Here is a 21,022-nt window from a genome sequence, read left to right on the forward strand (position 1 = left end):
TCTCACCTCAGGACCTCCACTGGATCCCCATCTCGAAAAGGTGCCAATTCAAGATGCTAACACACAAGGCCCTCCATGACCAAGGGACAGCATACATTAACCACCACCTGAACTTCCACCAACCCTCCAGACATGTGGGCTCCACCTCCCTAGGTAAGCAATAGTGGAGGACAGTCCTTCTCCTACCTCACCATAGAATGACCTTCCCCTACACCTCCGAATATCATCCTCCCTCCCAGAATTCAGAAAGCATCTCAAGACCTGGATTTTTTACTTAACCCAGCAAGGACCCAGAGTCTGGATACCCTTACGGGGGATTAGCTGTGCTCTACAAATCCAGATGTTTTGATTGCAGACTCTTTGAAGACCCTACGGCTAAGTATGATCATATTTCTTGGGGGCAAGAGCATTTTCTAACACACTGAGTATTGTCTCAACCTTTACTGGGGTGCAAGTATAACCATTTGTCACCCCCATCAACCCAAGAAAATGTTTTCCACAGTAAAGGACACAGACTTCTTGCACAAAAATGATTTTCACAAAATGACAAGGTTCAAACAGTCAATTAGATTCCGCATTTATCAACACCTTTTCAAGTCTGAAGACACCTGTGTTGTTTGGGCAATTTTAGACATGTATAGAGATTTGAATTTTTAAGTGCTGAAAAAAACATTGAATGTATTAAACAAATTTAAAAAAGCATGTAGAAATAGCATTGCCAAGTATTTGTTTAAAGTTTATTGTCACCATATAGAATATGCAATGGTGTGGTGCATGGTATTTGAGCATGCTCTTTAAGCAGGACCTCCCACTGCTAATATTTATATGGTGCCTCCTTTGGATGGGCCCGTGAATATTGAGCAGTGTGCAGCCTGCTACCTCTACTACCTACAGGACATAGGGTCAGATGTACGATGCATTTTACCAGTCGCAAACAGCCTTTTGGGCCATTTGCAACTGGTAAAATACATTTTCCTATGAACAATCCCTATTTTGCGAGTTGGTAACCTATTATCGACTCACAAAATAGGGTTTGCGAGTCGCTATTAAGAAGGGGCCTATAAAGGGTGTCCCTTTCTTATAGCCAGTCACACTGATATGTAGGAATATTGTGAGACCGGGAATGTGCGTCACAAAACATTTACAGGTTACCACCAATTTCAAATTGTTCATAAGCCATTTGTAAACAGAGTGGGGTCCCAAAGTGACCCCTTCCCCTTTGTGAGTGCCAAACAAAATTCAGAGGAGGCAGTTGTCACACAAGCCACTGCCCACTGTAAAAAAATTAAAAGTAAACTTTTCATTTTTTATTTTTGAAATGCATCTCATTTTCCTTTAAGCAAAATGGGCTTCATAAGAAAACAGTTTTATTCAAAAAGCAGTTACAGACATGATGTTCTGTTGACCCTAGCAGGCCACCATCTCTTTGAGTATTAGCCATTCCCAATGGCTTGCAAATTGTGACCTGCCTTATGAATAATAATGAGGCAGGTCCCTTGCAACTCATTTGGGAATCTCAAACTGGGTCGGAGACACTACTGTACATCAGGTTTTGAGACTCACAAATTGTGAGATTCTTAAATCGCAATTTGCGAATCACAAAACTTGAAGGGTGTACATGTGGCCCATGGTCTAGATCTGTGCTGATTGGATTCTGAATATAGTACAGCTACTAAGGGCCCGATGTAGGTAGGCCGTTACCGATCGGTAACGGCCGAAAATACCGATTTTTGGCCCTTACCGATCGGTAAACAGCCATCGAGATGTAGGGAACAAAAAAAAATCATAATCGGAGTGAAAACCGATTCGGAATGAGTACCGAATGGGAAAGAATCCGATACGTACATACCGAAAATCGGATATGTAACGAATCGGTAACACACCAAATCGGATGCAAACACCGGTAGTGACACCGATTCAGAAAATAACCGATTCGGTCCATGTACCGAATCGGTAGTGACACCGAATCGGAAAATAACCGATTCGGTCCATGTACCGATTCGGTAGTGACACCGATTCGGAAATTATCCGATTCGGCCCATGTACCGATTCGGTAGACACACCGATTCGGAATGAAGCCGATTCGGTCCATGTACCAAATCGGTAGATAGACCGAATCGGACATGAGCCGAATCGGAAAACATACCGATTCGTATGATTCACCGATCGGGAAATTCCCCGATTCCGACAGATGGGGAGATGTAAGGAGGCACAGAAACACCGAAATCGGCTCAGAATCGGTAGAATTCACTCGGTATTTACCATGGATTACAATCAGGTGGTAACCAACTCCAACCCATATAAACAGCCCCAAAATGCATTGCAACTTGCAGGATGGCAGCTTTTTATGTCATTGCGAGGCGGCTACGGCTACAGCAGGAAGGACAGAGGGAATGGCTAAGAAATGAACAGGTCTACAGACAGAGGATAACCCTGTTCATGCTCACAGAGGCAGAGATCCTACAGAGATACAGGCTGGACTCTGACACCATACTTGAGCTCATCAGGGATCTCAAACCATTCTTGGACCACCACACCCCAAGGGCACACGCCATCCCTGCGCACATTAAGGTGCTATGCAGCCTACACCTGCTAGCGTCTGGCAGCTATCAAAGTGGAGTTGCAGCGGCAGGAGGGGTGAGCCAGAGCAGCCTGTCAAGGTTCTTCCACACATTCCTTGAGGCCATGATACACAGGATGGACCAATACATCTCTTTCCCTGCAACCCACGCAGAACTGCTACAAACTAAAGCTGACTTCTACCAGATGGCACAATTTCCCCAAATCATTAGTTGCATAGATGGCACGCACATTCCGATTTGCCCACCAGCGGACACAGAATACATATACCGCAATCGGAAGTCTACACACACCATCAACGTGCAGGTGATCTGCAATGCAAAGTGCACCATCACAGACCTGGTAGCAAAATTTCCAGGGAGTACCCATGACTCCTATATCTTCCAACAGAGCGGCATCTATGCACGGCTGATGGCTGGCGAATTTGGTGAAGGATACCTCCTAGGTGAGACACATCATCAGACCCCCATAACACACAGTAGCTAGGTGGAATACATGTATGCATGTGTGTAATGTTACCCCTTTCTCTTCCAGGCGACAGTGCATATGCCCTCCGCTCATTCATACTCACCCCCTACCTCAACCCCTCCACACCCAGCCAAAGGAGGTATAACCGGGCCCACATACGCACAAGGAATGTTGTCGAACGTACCTTTGGCATCTGGAAAAGTAGATTCAGATGCCTGCACAAGAGTGGAGGTGCAAGGCAGTATACCCCCATCACCTGCTGCAAGATCATAGCTGTATGTGCAATGTTACACAACCTTGCGGTGAAGAAGGGCACTGAGGTGGAGTAGTCTGACTACGAGGACCATGACGACGACGAAGCTGTGCCACTGACACAGCCAGCTGGGGTGTGTACGCCAAGTGATGGCAGATACAGACGTGAGGAGATTACTGAAAACTATTTCTGAGTGAGTACAGATGCAAAGACAGCTAAATGGTTGTTGTGAAAAAACAATTTTTAATAGTGTTGCAACACAGTTACTGCACTGATGTGCAACAAAAAAATGGTGTAATGGCAAAGAAAACAAAAGTCCAAGGTCCAGGTTGCCTCAGCCGCCCTTGCAAGGCTATTTCTTTGACCGCTTGGCAGCCCCACTGGGGTGTCCCTCAGCCCCCTCTGAATGACCAGCGGCATCTGCGGAGCGCCTGGTGCTCCTGCGTGGCTCAGACGCAGCGCTGGCCGGGCTGCTGCGACTGCTGCTGTCCCCAGCATCCCCCAGGTCCAGGGCAGGATTTGTGGCAGTGTTAGAGATGATCATGGCCTCCATTGCAGTCGTGATGCGGGCCATTCCCCTTGTGAGCTCTGCCGTATTTTGAGTGAGGCTAGACTCCATGTTTGCGCTGCGCTGGCAGAGTTGTGCCGTTGCCGCAGCAAGGCGGCTCATGGAGCGGTTCTGCACCCGGGCATCCCGCCTGCGCACCAGCTCCTGCTCCTCCATTCTGCCACACAACTGGGTTATGGCAGTGGTTAGCCTGTCTAAACCTGCTGCCACCTCCTTGTTTGAATCCACGAAGGCCTGAAATCCTTTTACCATTTCTCCCATCTGCAGGTTGTGCTGCAGGAGCTGGCGTTGGCAGGCCATCATGGATTTTGCCTGCTGCCTTTGTATCTTGACCATCTTTCCCTCGAGGCCCAGGAATACACTGCCCTCCCGTGCTGGTGCTGCAGTGGTGGGGATGGCACGGCGCCGGGTACTGCTGCTGCCGGCCTGCTGAGTGGGCTGGGGTGCCACTGGTGGGGGTGTGGTGCTGGCCGGGCCCTGAGCCCCTGCTCCCAGGACAGGTGGTACTGGTGCCAAAGCCATGGTCGTGGCAGGAGCTGGTGCAGGTGGAAGGAGGTCCCTTGTCGGGGAGTTCTCTGGGGAGAACTGCAAGGGGGGTGTGCTGGGCATTTGTGGGGAGTGCAGTGCTTCAAAGTCTATCACCAGGTCTCCCTCCATACCAAGCCCTATGGTGTTTACGTCCTCCTCCTCCTCGGCAGCCTGGCTGGTGCTCGGCCCTGCGAGTGCAGTGTCAGATGGTGCTGCTGCCTCTGTGGACATTGTTTCTCCGCCTGATGGTGCCCCTAGGTACAAAGAAGCATTTGTAAATTGAGTGCCGATGTATTACAGTCAGTACAATTAAAGCATTCCACATGTCCTTGCATCTCCTTAGAATGTGTTCCACTGTTTCCTGTCTTGTGATTCTGCACTGCCATAGTTTGCTAACTTCTGCTGACTACATGTACCATGATGCTTGTCTCTTGTATGTTGGTTACAGTACTGTGCTGGGGTTTGCCTATGCATTGTGTCTAATGGGGAGGTGTCTGGTAGGGTGTGTCATGATGCGCATGCTTCTTACCTGTAGCTGTAGCTCTGGCTGAGCTGTCCAGGGTCCCAATTCCGGTAACACTCTCCCTCTCAATGGTGGTGGAGACCATTTCCGCGAGGTCTGTGAGGGGTGGCGCTGGGTTCCTGCCTCCACCTGTGACTCCAGCCTGCCTCTGGATGTCTGCCATCTTCCTTTTTGTGAGGCTGCGGATGTCATAGAATCGCTTCTTGAGCTCATCCAGGGACCTGGGGGTGACACCCACAGCATTCACCTTTTGGGCGATTTCGCTCCAGATCCTCCTCTTGGTGCTGTCTGGCACATTCAGGGACAGCTTTCCAAATAGCTGGCGGTGCACCCTCACCACCTCCTCAACCAACACCTGCAGCTCGGTGGTGCTGAACTTAGGCTTCCTCTTCTGGGAGGACTTCTGGCTCTCGCTCTGGTTTGCCATCTTCTTCACTACAGTTCACAACCTCCTACTCCCACTGCTGCTAACTGTGAGTGTTCAGCTCAGGCTGGCTCTCCAGAAAGTTCTTAATTAGCTGCACCTGCCAGGGTTGCCACTCCCTGTTTGGGTGGGGGAGGGGGAGCCACCTCATTGGCTGAATCGGCTTTTGCCGAATCGGCTTTTACCGATTCGGATATTACCGAATCGGTAAAATCCGATTCGGTATTATCCGATTCGGATTTTACCGATTCGGTATCTTCAATGCATTCCTATGGGCTTTTTGGCCATGGGTGTGTTTTCATAGCTACGAATCTTTAATTGCCGATTCGGATTTTACCGATTCGGCTATTTCCGAATCGGTGTTAGCCGATTCGGCTATTTCCGATTCGGTGTTAGCCGATTCGGTACTTTCCGATTCGGGCCGTGCCGAATCGGAACGTACCGATTCACATTACCGATGCCGACCGAATCTGTATTAATTCGCCTTTTTTTTGCTACATCTCGTTTTCCGATTTCAGAATACCGATTCGGACCGCCTCGGTATTTTGAAATCGGAAAATCCCTTTTACCTACATCGGGCCCTAAGTTCCTCACCCTCAGTCCACCATAAGCAATAAGAGTTGGCTCTAAATAGCCTGCCTGTATTCCCTTAAACCAGTACTAGCTAAATATGCTGCTCGGATAAAATCTTTGGAATTTTTACGCAGAAGTAGTTGTCTATATGTAATTAAATGGAAACTGCATTTGTTGAGATTTCCATAAAAACAGCATGCTTCCATCACTGATTTGTACACATCAATGGCAAGTAAAATGTTTGATGCAGATGGGTCTTTCAGTTATACAGCATCAATAAAATAGTTTTTCTGTAGCTGAATGCAATTCTCCTACATACCTATTCGATTTGGGAATGGTGAAAGCGCACAGTCTTGTACACACTATATATGGTACCATTAAAGAGGGAAGGTAGAGTTAGATAAATATCTCATATGGATTTGAAATACTAAAATATACAAATTGGAACCTCTTCACAAACTGTATTTTTTAGTACTTTTAGTATTACTATAATACTACTAATACTATTTATACAATATGCTAACTTTTTCTGTGAGGAAATGGGTGCCCAGATTGCAAAGTCTTCACACATTTAAGTGTTTGGAAGTTAACATTTTAAATAATAACTTGTGAGGAACATAGGGGAGTGGCTGGAAAATGAGAATGATCTACTAACGTGGCATTCACAAATTGCATTTCTTTTGTAACTACAACCAACATGAAACCCATCTTCCTTTGCTACAAACTAAGAGAGGCCTGTCACAAACACTATCCCAATATCCCCACCCTACTGCCATCTTTCTGTGTGCTGGAGCAAGTCCTTGTAACCCCATATCCAAAGAGACTGATGTCTCACATAGAGCAGTTCAAAACTGTTGCAGGGATTCTCTTTGGAAACAGAACTAAGCCTGGGATCACAGAATGTCAGTACATAGGGGCTGAGTCACCATACCTCATAAGTGCCTATAGGCCCAAATCCGACTAGCTCATGATGCGTATATGCCCTCCTAACTACCCAGAGTAACAGGTAATTTGTCACCCCAGAACACAACTCAGGCTCTGATCCTAACCAGGCTAGATTATGGCAATGCTCTTTATTTGGGTGCCCCCAATTCAGTCATTGTCAAACTGTACACAATTTGGCAGCAAGACTTATTATGGGCACAAAAAAACGTTGCTCAGCAAAGCCTGCCTTACGCTCCCTTCACTGGCTACTGGTACAGGAGAGAATACATTTTAAGGGCCTCTGCATTGCACATAAGGGCTTGCAAGGCAAAGGCCCACCCATCACCAAAAATTTGGTTAGACCATACAAGGTTACTCGAAGTCTTCGCTCGGATGAGCTCCTCCTTGCGGATGTTCCTAGAATTAAGAAGGGCAGAACAGGTGGCCGCCGTTTCTCTTACAATGCATCTAAGCTCTGAAACTCCGTACCTCTCCCTTTCCTCAAGGAAGCCAACCATCTGTTGTTTCGCAAAGATCTGAAAACTTGGCTATTCCCTTAAACCCTCCCTCCCCCCTAGCCTCCAAGGCAGCACTGGGATGCCTCCGGGTAGCCATGTGCTATACAAAAGCTTCGTTCATTTCATTTAATTTCATTTAATTTCACAACACCCTGGTCCCCAGGGGAACTGTGGCAACAGATCATCACCTTTTGTTTTCTCACTCATGCATGCCCAAAATAAACAAAGGAGAGACACGTCCAATTTTACAATATTTATTGTAATTATTGTGTATTATATATCATATCATATCATGAAGCAGCTGTGCTGCAATTAGAAACAAAATACAACTGAGCAGAGTAATCAGCATTACGAGTAAACTGTATGCAATGAAAATCCCTATCATGGCAAATGATATGTCTGCCTAAGACTACCTGCACTACGTGAGCACAGTGATATATCAGTGATCTCTGCAATTAGCACCGGACCCTATTTGTAGTTAGATGGTCTTTATCTCACATTGAGCAAATTTATTCCAAGACCTTTCCCTCTGCTTGAAATCCTCCTCTCTGTTTTCAAAAGGCAAGTCTTTGTTTATATGATAGGAAGTGCCATGTTAGAAACAGCAGCTGCACCCCTGTGTTGTTTCTAAATGTCAGAATATGTTGCTGAGCAACCACAGAAAAAATAGGGCACAGTGTCGTTCCACCATGTACAAAATTTTCAAACTGAATCCCAGGAAGAAGTACTGAAAAATAAAAACATGTTTAGTGTATTTCTAAAACTCTGTTGTGGCACAAAAAAACTGATATATTATTTTGTACCATGTGCAAAGAAAATAAAGGCCTACAATGTGCAGTTAGGCTAACATAGGAAGAGAACTAAGGTGGCCCTAAAGGGACCTCACAACAAAACAAAGACCTAATATGCCAACCTACACAAAACTGGGAATCAGAGCTGGAGATAGAGCTTGCGGATTCACAACGAGAGTATAGCAGTACTCAGACCAGGGATCAGCCCCCACATTATAATCTATGACTCATAAACTATACATTTCTAACATAGAATCAATTATAGCCCTAAAACATGTGGGGCTGGGGATATGGGCTTTCTGCATCTGGCCTTTACTACTAGGAGATATATGTCATCTGGGCAGAGGTGGGCAATGTATTAGATAAACAGGATGGCACAGACGCCAACGTCAAGGCAAGAATCAGCAAAGAAAATGCTGCTTTCATTCAGCTAAAGAAGATCTGGAGCTCCAAGAACTTAACTCTGCAAACCAAGATCAGGCTTTTCAACTCAATACTCATCAACATTTTTCCGATGAAAATTCTCCAAATCTGCTGGCCAAACAACATCAGCAACAACGACCTATGGCAGTAGACTTTCAAACTCCCTTCTCATGAAGAAATCATGAAAAGGCGCTGTGGCTGGATAGGTCACACCCTCCGCATGCCCGCATCAAACACCACCAGACAAGCTCGGACCTGGAACCATCAAGGGAAAAGTAAAATAGGAAGGACAAGAAATACCTGGCACTGCAAGGTGGTGGGTTGCACCTGGAATCAAATTGCAAGGAAAGCCCAGGAAAGAGATGACTGGAGAGCCCTGACTGATGGCTTATATCCAAGTAGGTGTATTAGGCATAAGTAAGTAAGGGCAGATTTAGCCAGAACCATGTTTTATATGCTGGGCACTGGAGATCCACTTGCTCTGCTGGTGGCCTTAATAGGCTGCTGGATTTTGTCAAAGATCTTCTCCCTATGAGCAGGAAACTTATCTCATTACTCCTGGTGCTGGCCAAGTGGAAGGTGGCTATGAGATGGTGACATAGACCAGTGCCAAATGAATCTGACTGGGTCCATTCCGTAGCTTCTTGCAATGAGCAATTGTCCTTATAGTTGGAACTCCTGCACCCTATATCTAGACCCAAAGACAAGTTCTCCTGTATGTCAATATTTCCTGCAACAAGTGAAATCCATGAAAGTTAGAGATAGCAGGCAACCAACAGAAGTGCCATGCAGTGATCAAACAGACCTTTTCATCTAAACTAAGTCATAACAATATCTGTCAATCTAAATGCACAAAAGCTATGAGGTTGCCAGAGCAGCTTGTCATGCATAACTATATTCTCGCCAGTGTACATGTCTCTATGTTTCTATTTTGTTTTGTTTCATTGCTGTTTACAAAAATAAATAAATAATTAACTAATATTCCTAGAAGAATTTAAAGGCCAGTGGAGGAAATTATTCACAATGTGACATACACATTCCTCTAATGACTATTCAACTCAAGTGGTTGGTGAACAAGGCACTGTCCTTAGGAACCCAAACTTGATGTTCTTGGGGGGTTTGAAATATGGGTAAAAATGAATTTTGATAAGCTTAGATCATGAGCCACACCCTTTCTTTACTTGTTATTTTGTCATTAAACTCTCTTGCATTCATGCATCTTGACACTATGGGTGACATGGTTCGTGGAATAGCCATTTCAAGTTCTGCAGCTTTGCTAATGCACCCCAAGCTCACTGCATATTGCAGCATTATTGAATGGACTCAATATCAGTCCCAGATAGACACAAATGCATGCTATGGGGTGACTCAATTGTCTGAAATATGTGATAATGAGGGTCTCTTTCTATAATAATATTGATATTGCAGAACTGGATACCAAATTGTGTGACTGACTTGGAATTTACTTACTTTATTAATGAGAAGTATTTAATATGCTTACCAAAAATACGGAGCCCATATGCAGTGTGGACGCAGGGTTTTTCTACTGCAGTTATCCTGGCAAGTAATCTACTAAAGAGAAGACCTTTTAGTGGTGTGTTGCTTTGACTACATAATTAAACAATTCACTGTTTTTAGATATCAGATAGTGGGTATCCAAGTACTTACAGCCCGACTGCAAGTTTGGCGTTGTGGCAGCGGACCACCACGCCACCGCCCTGCTCACACACTGGCAAACAGGGCTGCTGCCTGCAGGCCAGATTACGAGTATTATCGAGGTGTGGCGGGCGGGCGGCATGGCCGTCCCGTGGAGGTGCAGTTTAAAGTATCATATGTGAGACTTAAACTGCACTGCTGCATGACCACCAGTGCACGTTCCTGCATGCCATGGACATGCACACTTGGTGGCATACCATATGCTCACCTGCATGCTTCCCTGTGCACAGGGCCAGGTGTGGGCCCTGTAGGGCCCCATTTCTTTCCTCAACGTCAGGAGTGTCATGGAGTAAGAACCTCCATGAGGAACGCTGGCAGTAAGTCGCAATATGCTTGCTGGTGCTGCAGGGCACCACAAATCATATTGCGACCCTCAGACTGCGGTACCACCACTGGTAAATTATCCCTGCCAGGTGCAGCTGTGCTGTGGTGGCCCAAGTTGTAATACAGCGGTTGGACCACCGGGGCAGCGGTGGCCGATGCACCACTGAGTTTGACAGTCCTCGAACCCCCAAACTCAAAATTAGGGCCTTAGTCACTTATGTTTAGAGATCCATATTACCAATTGTCTAAAATAATTATTAGACAAGTCCAAATATTAGACAATCCAACTCAGTACAAAGTTTTGACCAATTGTTGCTGTCTTCACATACTTGGGCCAGGTTGAGATGCAAGATGTTGAATTTATTGTCCTGTAAATTTTAACTACCCACTTGAAGACATCCAAGTGATATAAGCAACAGTGATTTTCACTTGGATATTGAGAGTCCTCCTTTTAGTCTACCAGTTAGACCCACTGCTATTAATAAGTACTGATACACATTTTGATAATGTTGTTAATGTGTGGTTATTTAGTATTAAAGATAGTATGTCTTTAGACATTCCTTTCAAGTCTAGTGCTGAAAGGCGTGGAAGGCCATAGAGAAGAGTTTATTTACGTTGGCATAACAAAGATTGAGCCTTGGTTAGTAGGTTATGGTTAAATGTATTGGGCAGAGATCAATACCCAATTGTTGAGTCTCTAGAGTAATTTTATGTCAGCCAGACATTTTCATTATTTAATCTCCCATGCTTATTAAGAATCAATAATCAGTGAGGGTACACAAAAACCCCAACATGGGAGAACAAAACTTCTCCACTAATAATAATTAACATTGCTGTTTATTCATGAAGACTTATATGAGATGGTATATATCAGTTTATTGTTTGTGTTGATAGCATGATGACTGAGATAGGAAGTGCATTGTCTAGTACTGCTGAAAACATAAGATAAGTTTCCTTAGAGTTGATTCAAATATGATTGCAAAAGAGCGTGGAAATCCTTGTTTGACCTGGATTAGACTACGAACAGTTGCAGTTGTCTCTTGTCTACATGGCTCCACTCGCCCACGTTGCATGGCAACATAATCTCAACCTCATCTCCTATGCCAACGACACCCAGCTGATCATTTCCCTCACCGAAGTCCGCCGAAGCGAACCTCCACAGTGGAATGAGGGCCGTAGCCGACTGGATGAAATAAAGGAGACTGAAGCTGAACTCAGACAAGACGGAGGTTCTCATCCTCGGATCCGTCCCATCGGCCTGGGATGACTACTGGTGGCCCACCTCACAAGGCACAGCCCCGGAACCCACGGACCACGCACGCAACCTGGGGGTCATCCTCGACTCCACCCTCTCCATGACCAGGCAAGTCAACGCCGTATCAGCATCCTGCTTCAACACCCTCCAAATGCTCCGCAGAATCTTCAAATGGATCCCTATCGACACGAGAAAGACCGTCACCCAGGCCCTCGTCACCACCCAACTCAACTACGGGAAAGCCCTCTACTCAGGAACTGCTAACAAGCTCCTGAAACGGCTACAACGAGTCCAGAACGCCTCAGCTCGACTGATCCTCGGTGTCCCCCGTTGCAGCCACATCACACCCCACCTGAGAGGCCTGCACTGGCTCCCCGTCAACAAGAGGATCACCTTCAAGCTCCTCCTCTACGCACACAAAGCACTCCACAACACCGGACCTACCTACCTCAACAGCCGACTCAGCTTCCACACCCCCTCCCGAAGCCTCCGCTCAGCCAACCTCGCCCTCGCTACAGTCCCTCGCATCCGGAAAACCACAGCCGGCGGAAGATCCTTCTCCTACCTCGCCGACAAGACCCCGAACACCCTCCCAGCCACCCAAGACAGACTCAGGACCTACTGGCCTTCAGATGATTCCTCAAGACCTGGCTCTTCGATCAGTAGCAAGTTTAAAAAAACAGGGTCTTGGCTCCTACCACAGCAAGGCTAAGCCAGAAATATGAATCAAACAACACAGATGCCAATACTGTATTCTTACTCTCTATGGTCTATTAGAACCCATATGAACAAAACATAACGGTCTGTTACGTATAACGTCACTAGTTTATTAATTTCTTTGTTCCACTAGTCCAAAGTTTATTTTTTAGGTTTTTGCAGAAAAGATTTTTTATGTGCATATACAGAACAGAACAAATAAATGCAATCTATAAAAGTAACAAAAAACTGTACATATTTACAACACATCCGCTCCAACCTTTCTGTCCCAGTCATTCATTCTGCAGTCACACCAGCCCTTTCACACACAGAGAATCAAAAAAATGTGGCCCTATGTCAAAAAACAAAGGTTTTGTTAATACACTTAATGTGCCCTAAAGGCTGTTTCAATGCAACAGAGTTACAAACAGAGTTCAATTGGAACCATATCCTATATTTTTTAAGAACAAAATTTCGTCCTTCTAATCCTTTAATAATGACATTAGACCAACTACTGTCGACGCGTTTCGAACTCCCTGGTTATGGAGTTCTCGTCAGGACCAATTAGTTCTTAATCCTAGCACGATGTGAATCACAAGGAGGGGGTTGTGTGGAAAGACCACAGTGTTCACAGTATTCTTTTGTCAATTGGAGGGGCCGGAGTGCCCGGAATCGTTCATGAACCGTCCCGTCCGGGCGGAAAGATTGCTAACTGCCGTCTTTTTTTATTTGTTCATTCTCCCACAGTTTCAGCTCCGTAACAGTTCCAAGTGTTATACGTAACAGACCGGCATCTTCGATTAGTAGCAGCACCCCCCTCCCCTTGCACCTTGAGACCCTATCGGGCATGTAGCGCGCTCTAGAAATGTAATGATTGATTGATTGATTGATTGATTCTCACAAAAAAGGAGTAAACGCCTTTAACCACATTTAGAAAAGAAGCACTGTGAAAAGCTGAACTGACTTACTGAATCTTTAGATTATACTTGTTTAACCACTTTTGTAGATGTATTATGCTCTAGAGATGATAACTCTTCATGTGTCACAAGGCATTTTTACCAAACCTTGACCTTCAGTAATATTTAATATCTTTGCTATGTCTGAGATCTCAGTGGAATGGGCAACTCAGAATAAAAGAAAGGTACCAAGCTCAGATCTTTTCCTGCTGATTTTGTGTACTCCTATTTATAGGCAGCCCATGTTACACATATCTTCAATCATATCCAGGCTCAAGGTGGGGGCTTATAAATCCTGTATAGGGTGATTACTCTGCTTGTCTGAATCTATGTTTGATTCCTTTGGAAGAAAAAGGTTTTAGAAGGTGTATCCAATTCCGAAAAGTGTGTGATGAGAATGGATTATTTGAGGTTCTTCAAACTGGGTTTAAGCCAATGATAAAGACAACAGAACAAAATGCACCTTTAAATATAAGAATTAAAGATGGTCAAGTTATTAGTGGTATTTTGAACCTGGTTTCGGTTTTCAATATCTTTAATATCTTTAATAATTCCATCCTCAAAGATTTTTACTCCAATATAAAAGCTATAATAAAGATACAATTTAGCGCCTGCTCTTTTGAAAAACTGATCTGTAAAATAATGTTTGTGATGGGAATTGCTGTCAACTTAAAAAATTAAAAATATATCACAAGTGTAACATTTTGTAGTCATGCCATATGCTAAAAGGAAATCAATTTACCTATATAATTCTAAGCCATTGTTTTGACTACCACAGATAGAGATTTAAGAGCAAAGCAAAGTGAACTAATGAAGTGGCAAAATAGCCTTTTAACAGCAGAATACTAACCAAATTCTAACCGACAATAATTTTAAAATGGCAACGTTTCCTCTCTCTGCTTCCATACATGATATTTTGGAGCTAATGATCAATCTCTTTAACTCAACACCACAATGCGTTTACAAGTAGACCTCCGGGTTAGGAACCTGTTTTGGGCATAGCTGCTTGAAATCTAGTATATGTTGTGGATTCGTTGTGCTCAAATCAAGCTTCTCTAACCACACAGAGATATCTCTTTGTTGCCTTAAAATATAAGGAAAGAACTTTTCTAATTTGGGAGAGTCACATAAATGAGGATTCTGTGGGTTCTGGCATGCTGTCCTAGAGGCCTGAACCAGATGGAATAACCATTGACTCAGGTAAAGTCCTGCTTTGGGAAACAGTTAATGTTCATGATAAAATGTTTATTATCATCCTGCTCAAGTTCTCAGCTACCTTCAGCATAAAATTATACCTGGTAAAGAATTATATGTCAGTTGGATCACTGCAAAGTACACAAGTACCTCAGTTTCTGGTTGGTTGTATTACCATTACATTTGTTTACTATTAATTTGAAGAACTGTAATTAATAAAACTGTTTTTGTGACGAACATTTCAATGGAAACTCTTCCTTGAAACTTTGATTCTAAATTTCATCACAGGCATTCACAGCCTATTCATGAACTATTGAGGCAAAGCTTGTCTAAATTCCATAAACCTTTACTATGTTTCTTAGATCTTGATACATACTCTTAGCTTATCAAATTATTTATCAAGTTCATGAAAACCTACAACTGTGTTGCCAACTTTAAGCACCTAACCATGAGGATTTATTGTGCTAGGAGAGTATCTAAATATGTAAATATGTATCTGTTATGTATAGCTGTGGTAAATATGCCTTCTGCATTTCCCATTCGTTTAACTGTAGAAAGAGGGATTTTATGTATATATTATTGCCTGGTTCACAAAGGCAAACTGACACTTTTGTGTAAGCTTACTCTTATTTGGTATTGAAAAAGTATGATTTAACAGTAACTTTAGGACTGCAGAAACTCTGCAGTCATGGCGGAGAGCTTTAGACAAGCCTAATTTTTTTTATGGGCGAATCCCAGCTTTGGCTGCAGAGTGTCTGCTGTAATAAAATTACTAATACTTAACAGTTTGTGAATATCAAAACAGTGTAAACCTACACAAAAGCACATGTACGCGGACGACACTCCACTCAAGATAATAAATCAAGCTCTCGAAAAGACCATCAACTAGTTAACGACCAACTTCCTCAAGCTAAACGAGAAAAAAACTGAATTTCACTTAATCTACCCTCCTAAAAACTCTTTGGAGATAAAGGAATGGACCAAGATGATCACTTCCCTAAATTGAACGCCGTCGCCGGTGGACTCCACCAAATCGCTGGGAATCACACTGGATAAAAACCTTAACATGCCAAGCACCCATTAACATGCTAGCCAAAAATGCCTGCTTTAACCTCAGCTATCCCAGGAAAATGAAACCATTCATCAAGAGCCCTGACCTCAAAACAGCAGTTCAGGCTTTAGTCATTTCCAGGTTGGAATATGGTTGTTCTACCCTCTCAGGGCTGCCCAAAATCTCAACAGCCCCTCTAAAAGCCTGTCTCAATGCAGCAGCAAGACTCATAACAGGATCTAGGAAATTTGACCATATATCTCCACACCTCAAGGCCCTCAAGGCGCTCAACTGACTACCCTACGAAATGAGAATCCACCTAAAAATGGCCTGTATTACTCATAAAAATCTCCACTACAACACCCCCGTACCTATTCCAGAAACTCATTTCATCTTGAGAGGAAACAGAAACTCTAGGAGCACAGACAACCTACTCTTGAAACCCTCTTGTTTCAGTGAGAAAAAAAACTTCTGACAGAGCGTTCTCCGGAGCTGCACCAAGACTTAGGATCCCTCTACCTCCCTGCATCAGAAAAATCTTGTCTACACCTTTATTCAAAAGGGAAGCAAAATCATTCCTCCCTTAACTCCACACATGCCTCACCATATGGTGCCCTACTAGCACACCAGCCTTCTCACTGACTTACAAGGCACAGTACTAGTCGACTACCTCAAGCATGTCTCCACATTCCCCTTATTGACACCTATGCCTCTTGGACTTAGTCATACTTGTACTTGCTCCTACTGCTATGTACAAGCCATCTCTATTACAGTTTCTGCTACCTGCCAATGTTTTTTAAATATCTTAACACTATATCTGTGCTGCTTTGCAAAAAGTTTCATGCATACTCTGCTACTTGCCTAAACTTGTTAAAAATGACCTAAAAGGGACATTAAGGCAGCCAAGAAAGAGTACATAGAACAATGTTGGCCAAAACTCCCCCATGCCAGAAAACAAAGAGATTCTAAACTCTTCTGGGATACAATCACCCAGTTATCAAATGGCAAGAACCAAAATCATAATCCGGATATAATGGAGGAAACATGGAGAGCCCATATTGAAGTTACATGCTATCCCCCTCCCAGGAGAGCAAGACATCACAAATACCGGAACATCAAAAGGGAAGGAGGACAAAGGCGAACCAACAGTCCAGGACATAACCAGGTTAGAATTGCAGGAATTCCCCCCACAGATTTCACAAGAGCAGGTATTGTAAACTATCAAAAAATTTAAATCTGAGGGAGCACCAGGACCCAATGCCCTGCCAAATGCTTTATTTTGACAAGATCCACCATTTTGGTCTGGCAGGCTAGCTCCTCTTTTTACACACATCTTAGAGACCAGCACGATTCCTGAATCCTGGCGAGGTAGCATCCTACACCCAATATACAAATCGGGCGCCCGCTCCGACCCGTCCAACTAGAGAGTGATAGCACTCATTGATGTTGAGGCGAAAATGTATGCATCAAATCTGTTGGAAGACTTGGAGGACTGGGTCAGCCAAACAAATCTGATACCACATACTCAAACTGGATTCCAGGCTGTGCTGGGCACCTCACAAACATCTCTGCAGTCATTCTTTTACCCAACCAAGCCTATGCAAAGTCAAGCACTCTGTACACATGCTTTGTAGACCCTTAAAGCATCATTCGATAAAGTACTGAGAGCTAAGCTATGGACTAAAATGAAAAGCTGGGGTGCCCCAACCAAACTCCTGGCGATTACCAATCTCTATTCACAAATAATGGCTTCAAATACGGAAAGAAGACGGGCGAGCATAACAAACAAAATTGCAACAACCAACGGACTAAAACAGGGGTGCGTGCTGGCCCCCTGTTTATTTAACATCTATACAGTCGACTCAGCGAAGAACCTTTGCTCAATCCAAGCTGGCCCCCTAAAACTGGGCGAATCACCAATTACAAACCTCCAATATGCAGAAGATATCATCCTTTTAGCTCAAACACCCATGGGCCAGCAACAATTGATTGCCCAATTAGGAGCATATACCACCTCTGCTTAATTAATAATCAATCATCAAAAAATGAAGGTCATGTGCTTCACTAAATGCCATAAAACAAAGAAAAAAGCAAATTCGTCCGGAAGCTAAATTAGAAACCACTGTCCAGGGTAGATTCGTATAAATACCTGGGGTTCCACTTAGATTACAACCTTAACTTTAAGCAAGGTTTCGAACAAGGAAAAATGAAAGCCAAACAATGCTCTTTGCATTTAAAACCTTACGAAATATGCTTAAAGGTTGTTCAACAGGTCACCTGTTTAAGGTAATTGCAGCAACATACTTGCCATCTATATCATATGGGTCAGAAATGTAGAACACAAAGGACGCACCAGTCGTAAACACAGCTCAATCTAGCCTCTTTAAGGACTTGTTTCCAAATGTGGTGAGCTCGAGGCTCTGAGCCAGTATACTGTAAGAATGGATACAAGGACCTGAAGAAATGGAAAATGAACTACATAAACAGGACCTGGGTCAACATCCACATTGTCATCAGAGTGGCTCTAACCTTCCTTCAAATCTTAAAGAAATTGAAGAAATTACTCTTCAAAGAGCAGTTCCACAAAATAGAAACCAGGGTATTTCCTTGCCTATTTTACATCATTTTAAATCATATCTCAGGAATCACTTGTGGTATATATTGCTTTTATTCCGTTTAGAGGAGGAAGTAGTGTGAATATATCAGCAAATAGAGTCATGAGCAATAAGCCAAGTTAATGGAAATATCCACAGATAATTCAAAATAAACACATCATTCATTTAATGTCCTCTTTCCGAACCAGAGGTCCCTATTTCCTTGTAAAATACTGAAGCCTAGACTTTCCTCCATTCTATATATATATATTTCGGATTCCATTTCATTAGTATGATACACAATATTCCAACATCTCTCAATATTAGGGGTATGAAAGAGACGGAGCTAGGGCTAAAAGTTAGAAGGTGACAGGGCAGAGGTAGAAGTAGAAAGGTCCCTGTCTTTAACAAAAGACATGAAAATTGCAGCATGGTGCCAACCCTAATAAATACAAAAAAGTGAAGGGCTGGGCCATAGGATAACCCATCCCCCCATTGAAAAATGGAGGATCAATGAGGCAGCCCATAATGAGACAGCCCATAAAAGTCAAATAGTCTCATAATTGTTCGAAGGCCTGACTCTATGTTAGTCCAGCTTGTGTTAACTCAAATCCCCACTTTTCCACTTCACATCGTCCCCAAACCAATAGAAAAGCTCAAAGGATAGGGCATAAGCAAAATGAAAAATACAGATATGAAGGAAGTGATGAAAGGAATTTCAAAGTAAGTTGTGTTTTTTTTAATTTAAATAATGAACTAAGATTTCATCGCTGAAATATAAGTGTATGATAAAATGCAACCATCAGTGAGGTTCATACCGCGAATAATACTAGAACCCTTTCAGAGGCTCTTGAAACAGTTCTGAATTTTGTTGTAGAAGTGTATGGCCGCTCAGGACAATGAGTGGCTATTTTTACCAGAAGCCTTTGATCTTCTCCCTGCGCTTTGTACTCTACATGAAGCCAAAAATAATCTTAAACCAGCCAAAGGTGAGAAGTGAACCATTGCCAAAGTATCAGCGACTGGCACTCACAAGGGGCCCCGTTCTACCTTTTCCTGCTTCTCAGCTTGTCTCCTCCTGTCAGTTATTTTCTTTATCAGGAATGTGTGGTGGCCCTAAATGGCTGCTCAGTGCCCCATACTGCCATTGTTCATATAGACTGATTTTCTTGCATGTCTCAATGCTAGAGCGAGTTTCACAGTTTGCAAGTAGGAATCGTTGTCTTAAAGCTATTGATTTTGAGAATTTCTTAAAAATGCCCCAGGCTTCATGGAGAGCTCCTGTGCAGATCTTTTTTATAAACAAGGATTGTGATCCCCAGGAAAGATAATTTCGTGTACAAATGCTATTATTGCCTCATTAGGAAGACTATTGCTTAAAAACAGTCTGGGATTTCAACAGACAGTAATTTATATTCTCAAGAATTATATTCCAGTCGCTCCCATATAAAATCCAAATTTGTTTTTGTAATGCATCCAGTTTTGTTGGATTTGTTGGATTTTATCTTTTCTAATGTCAGTCTTTAGTTTGCTTATCTACGTTTCTGTGCTGCACTTGAATACCTGTGAAACCTTATTGGTCAAGAAAACAAGATACTTAAATTCTTGGCTCTGAATTAATCTTTGCTGGTGGAAATAAATGCCTTATGAAGCTTCTACAAAAATAGATCTTCCAAGTGAAACAAAAGCACACGGAAAAGGCTGCAAAGCCAACTTTTTTTTGCTTGTCGAAACAGAAACCCGCATCATCATTCGCCTGCTCGGGGGCTCTAAGATTGCAAGTGTAAATGGGATAACATTGCCCCTGCCGACTGGATCACCCACATTAGCTCCCCCGTGGTGATTTAATGAAATAATCTAAATTATCCCTCAGTAACATCAGGTAAAAGAACCGCGAGCTTTGGGATCGGCCTTGATCAACTTCATCTTTTTGCCTTGACCTCACAGCCACAAAGTTCAGCAAACAGATTCTGCCGGGCGAGCGGCACTGGTTCCCAGAGGCTGTTCCCCTGCACAGGGTCACTCCTCCATTCTGAAGACTGCTACATTACGACAAAGGGAGTCTGTCGTGTCCCCCAGGGTGAGCTTGCTGCTCCTCTTCTTTTGGGCTACTCCATTAGGGCAGTTTTCCAGTTCACTGTTTCCGGCACTTGTCAGCTGCCCTCCTGTCCCACCCTCTTTGCCCTCACTGCCAAGGTCTCTCTGCATCAACACCACAGAGCGTTGCACCGACGACGAATGGCATGCTCCTGCCACCCTAACCTTTCTTCCACAATGCCAATGTCCTGTGCACCGATGACTGGCCGGATCCGGATGCCCAAGTCTCTCTGCCTCAACTCCGTCGAACGGTGTACTGTTGACTTCAATGACCTACATACACACTTAACTAATTCTTGAAAGAAGTAAGTCCAGTCTTGTTACCTCAGCCTGCTTGCTGCCAAGACTCACCGGCAGTAGGGTTGGGTGACCAGGACTAGCTATAGAGCCTAAAGGGCACTGACTGGGTCAATATGCTGCCACCCTCGATCCCCTGATGGCATGCGGCTTGTCGGTCCTGCGTGGCCCCATCCATAGCTGCCAAGGTTTCAGATTGCTTATGGGTGACTTTTTCATAAATTCAGTGTAATTGTGAGTGACATTCATGGCTATGAGTGGCACTTCCT

The 21,022-nt window shown here is 43.8% G+C and overlaps 1 protein-coding gene across 2 annotated transcripts in view; it reads right to left on the bottom strand.

Moving 5' to 3' along the window:
- DPP10 (dipeptidyl peptidase like 10) overlaps positions 1-21,022 on the bottom strand; it is a 1,575,897-nt gene that overhangs the window by 767,241 nt on the left and 787,634 nt on the right. The window lies entirely within an intron of this gene.

The sequence above is a fragment of the Lissotriton vulgaris genome, chromosome 2_1 (assembly GCF_964263255.1).
Source record: "Lissotriton vulgaris chromosome 2_1, aLisVul1.2, whole genome shotgun sequence".
Taxonomy (NCBI): domain Eukaryota; kingdom Metazoa; phylum Chordata; class Amphibia; order Caudata; family Salamandridae; genus Lissotriton; species Lissotriton vulgaris.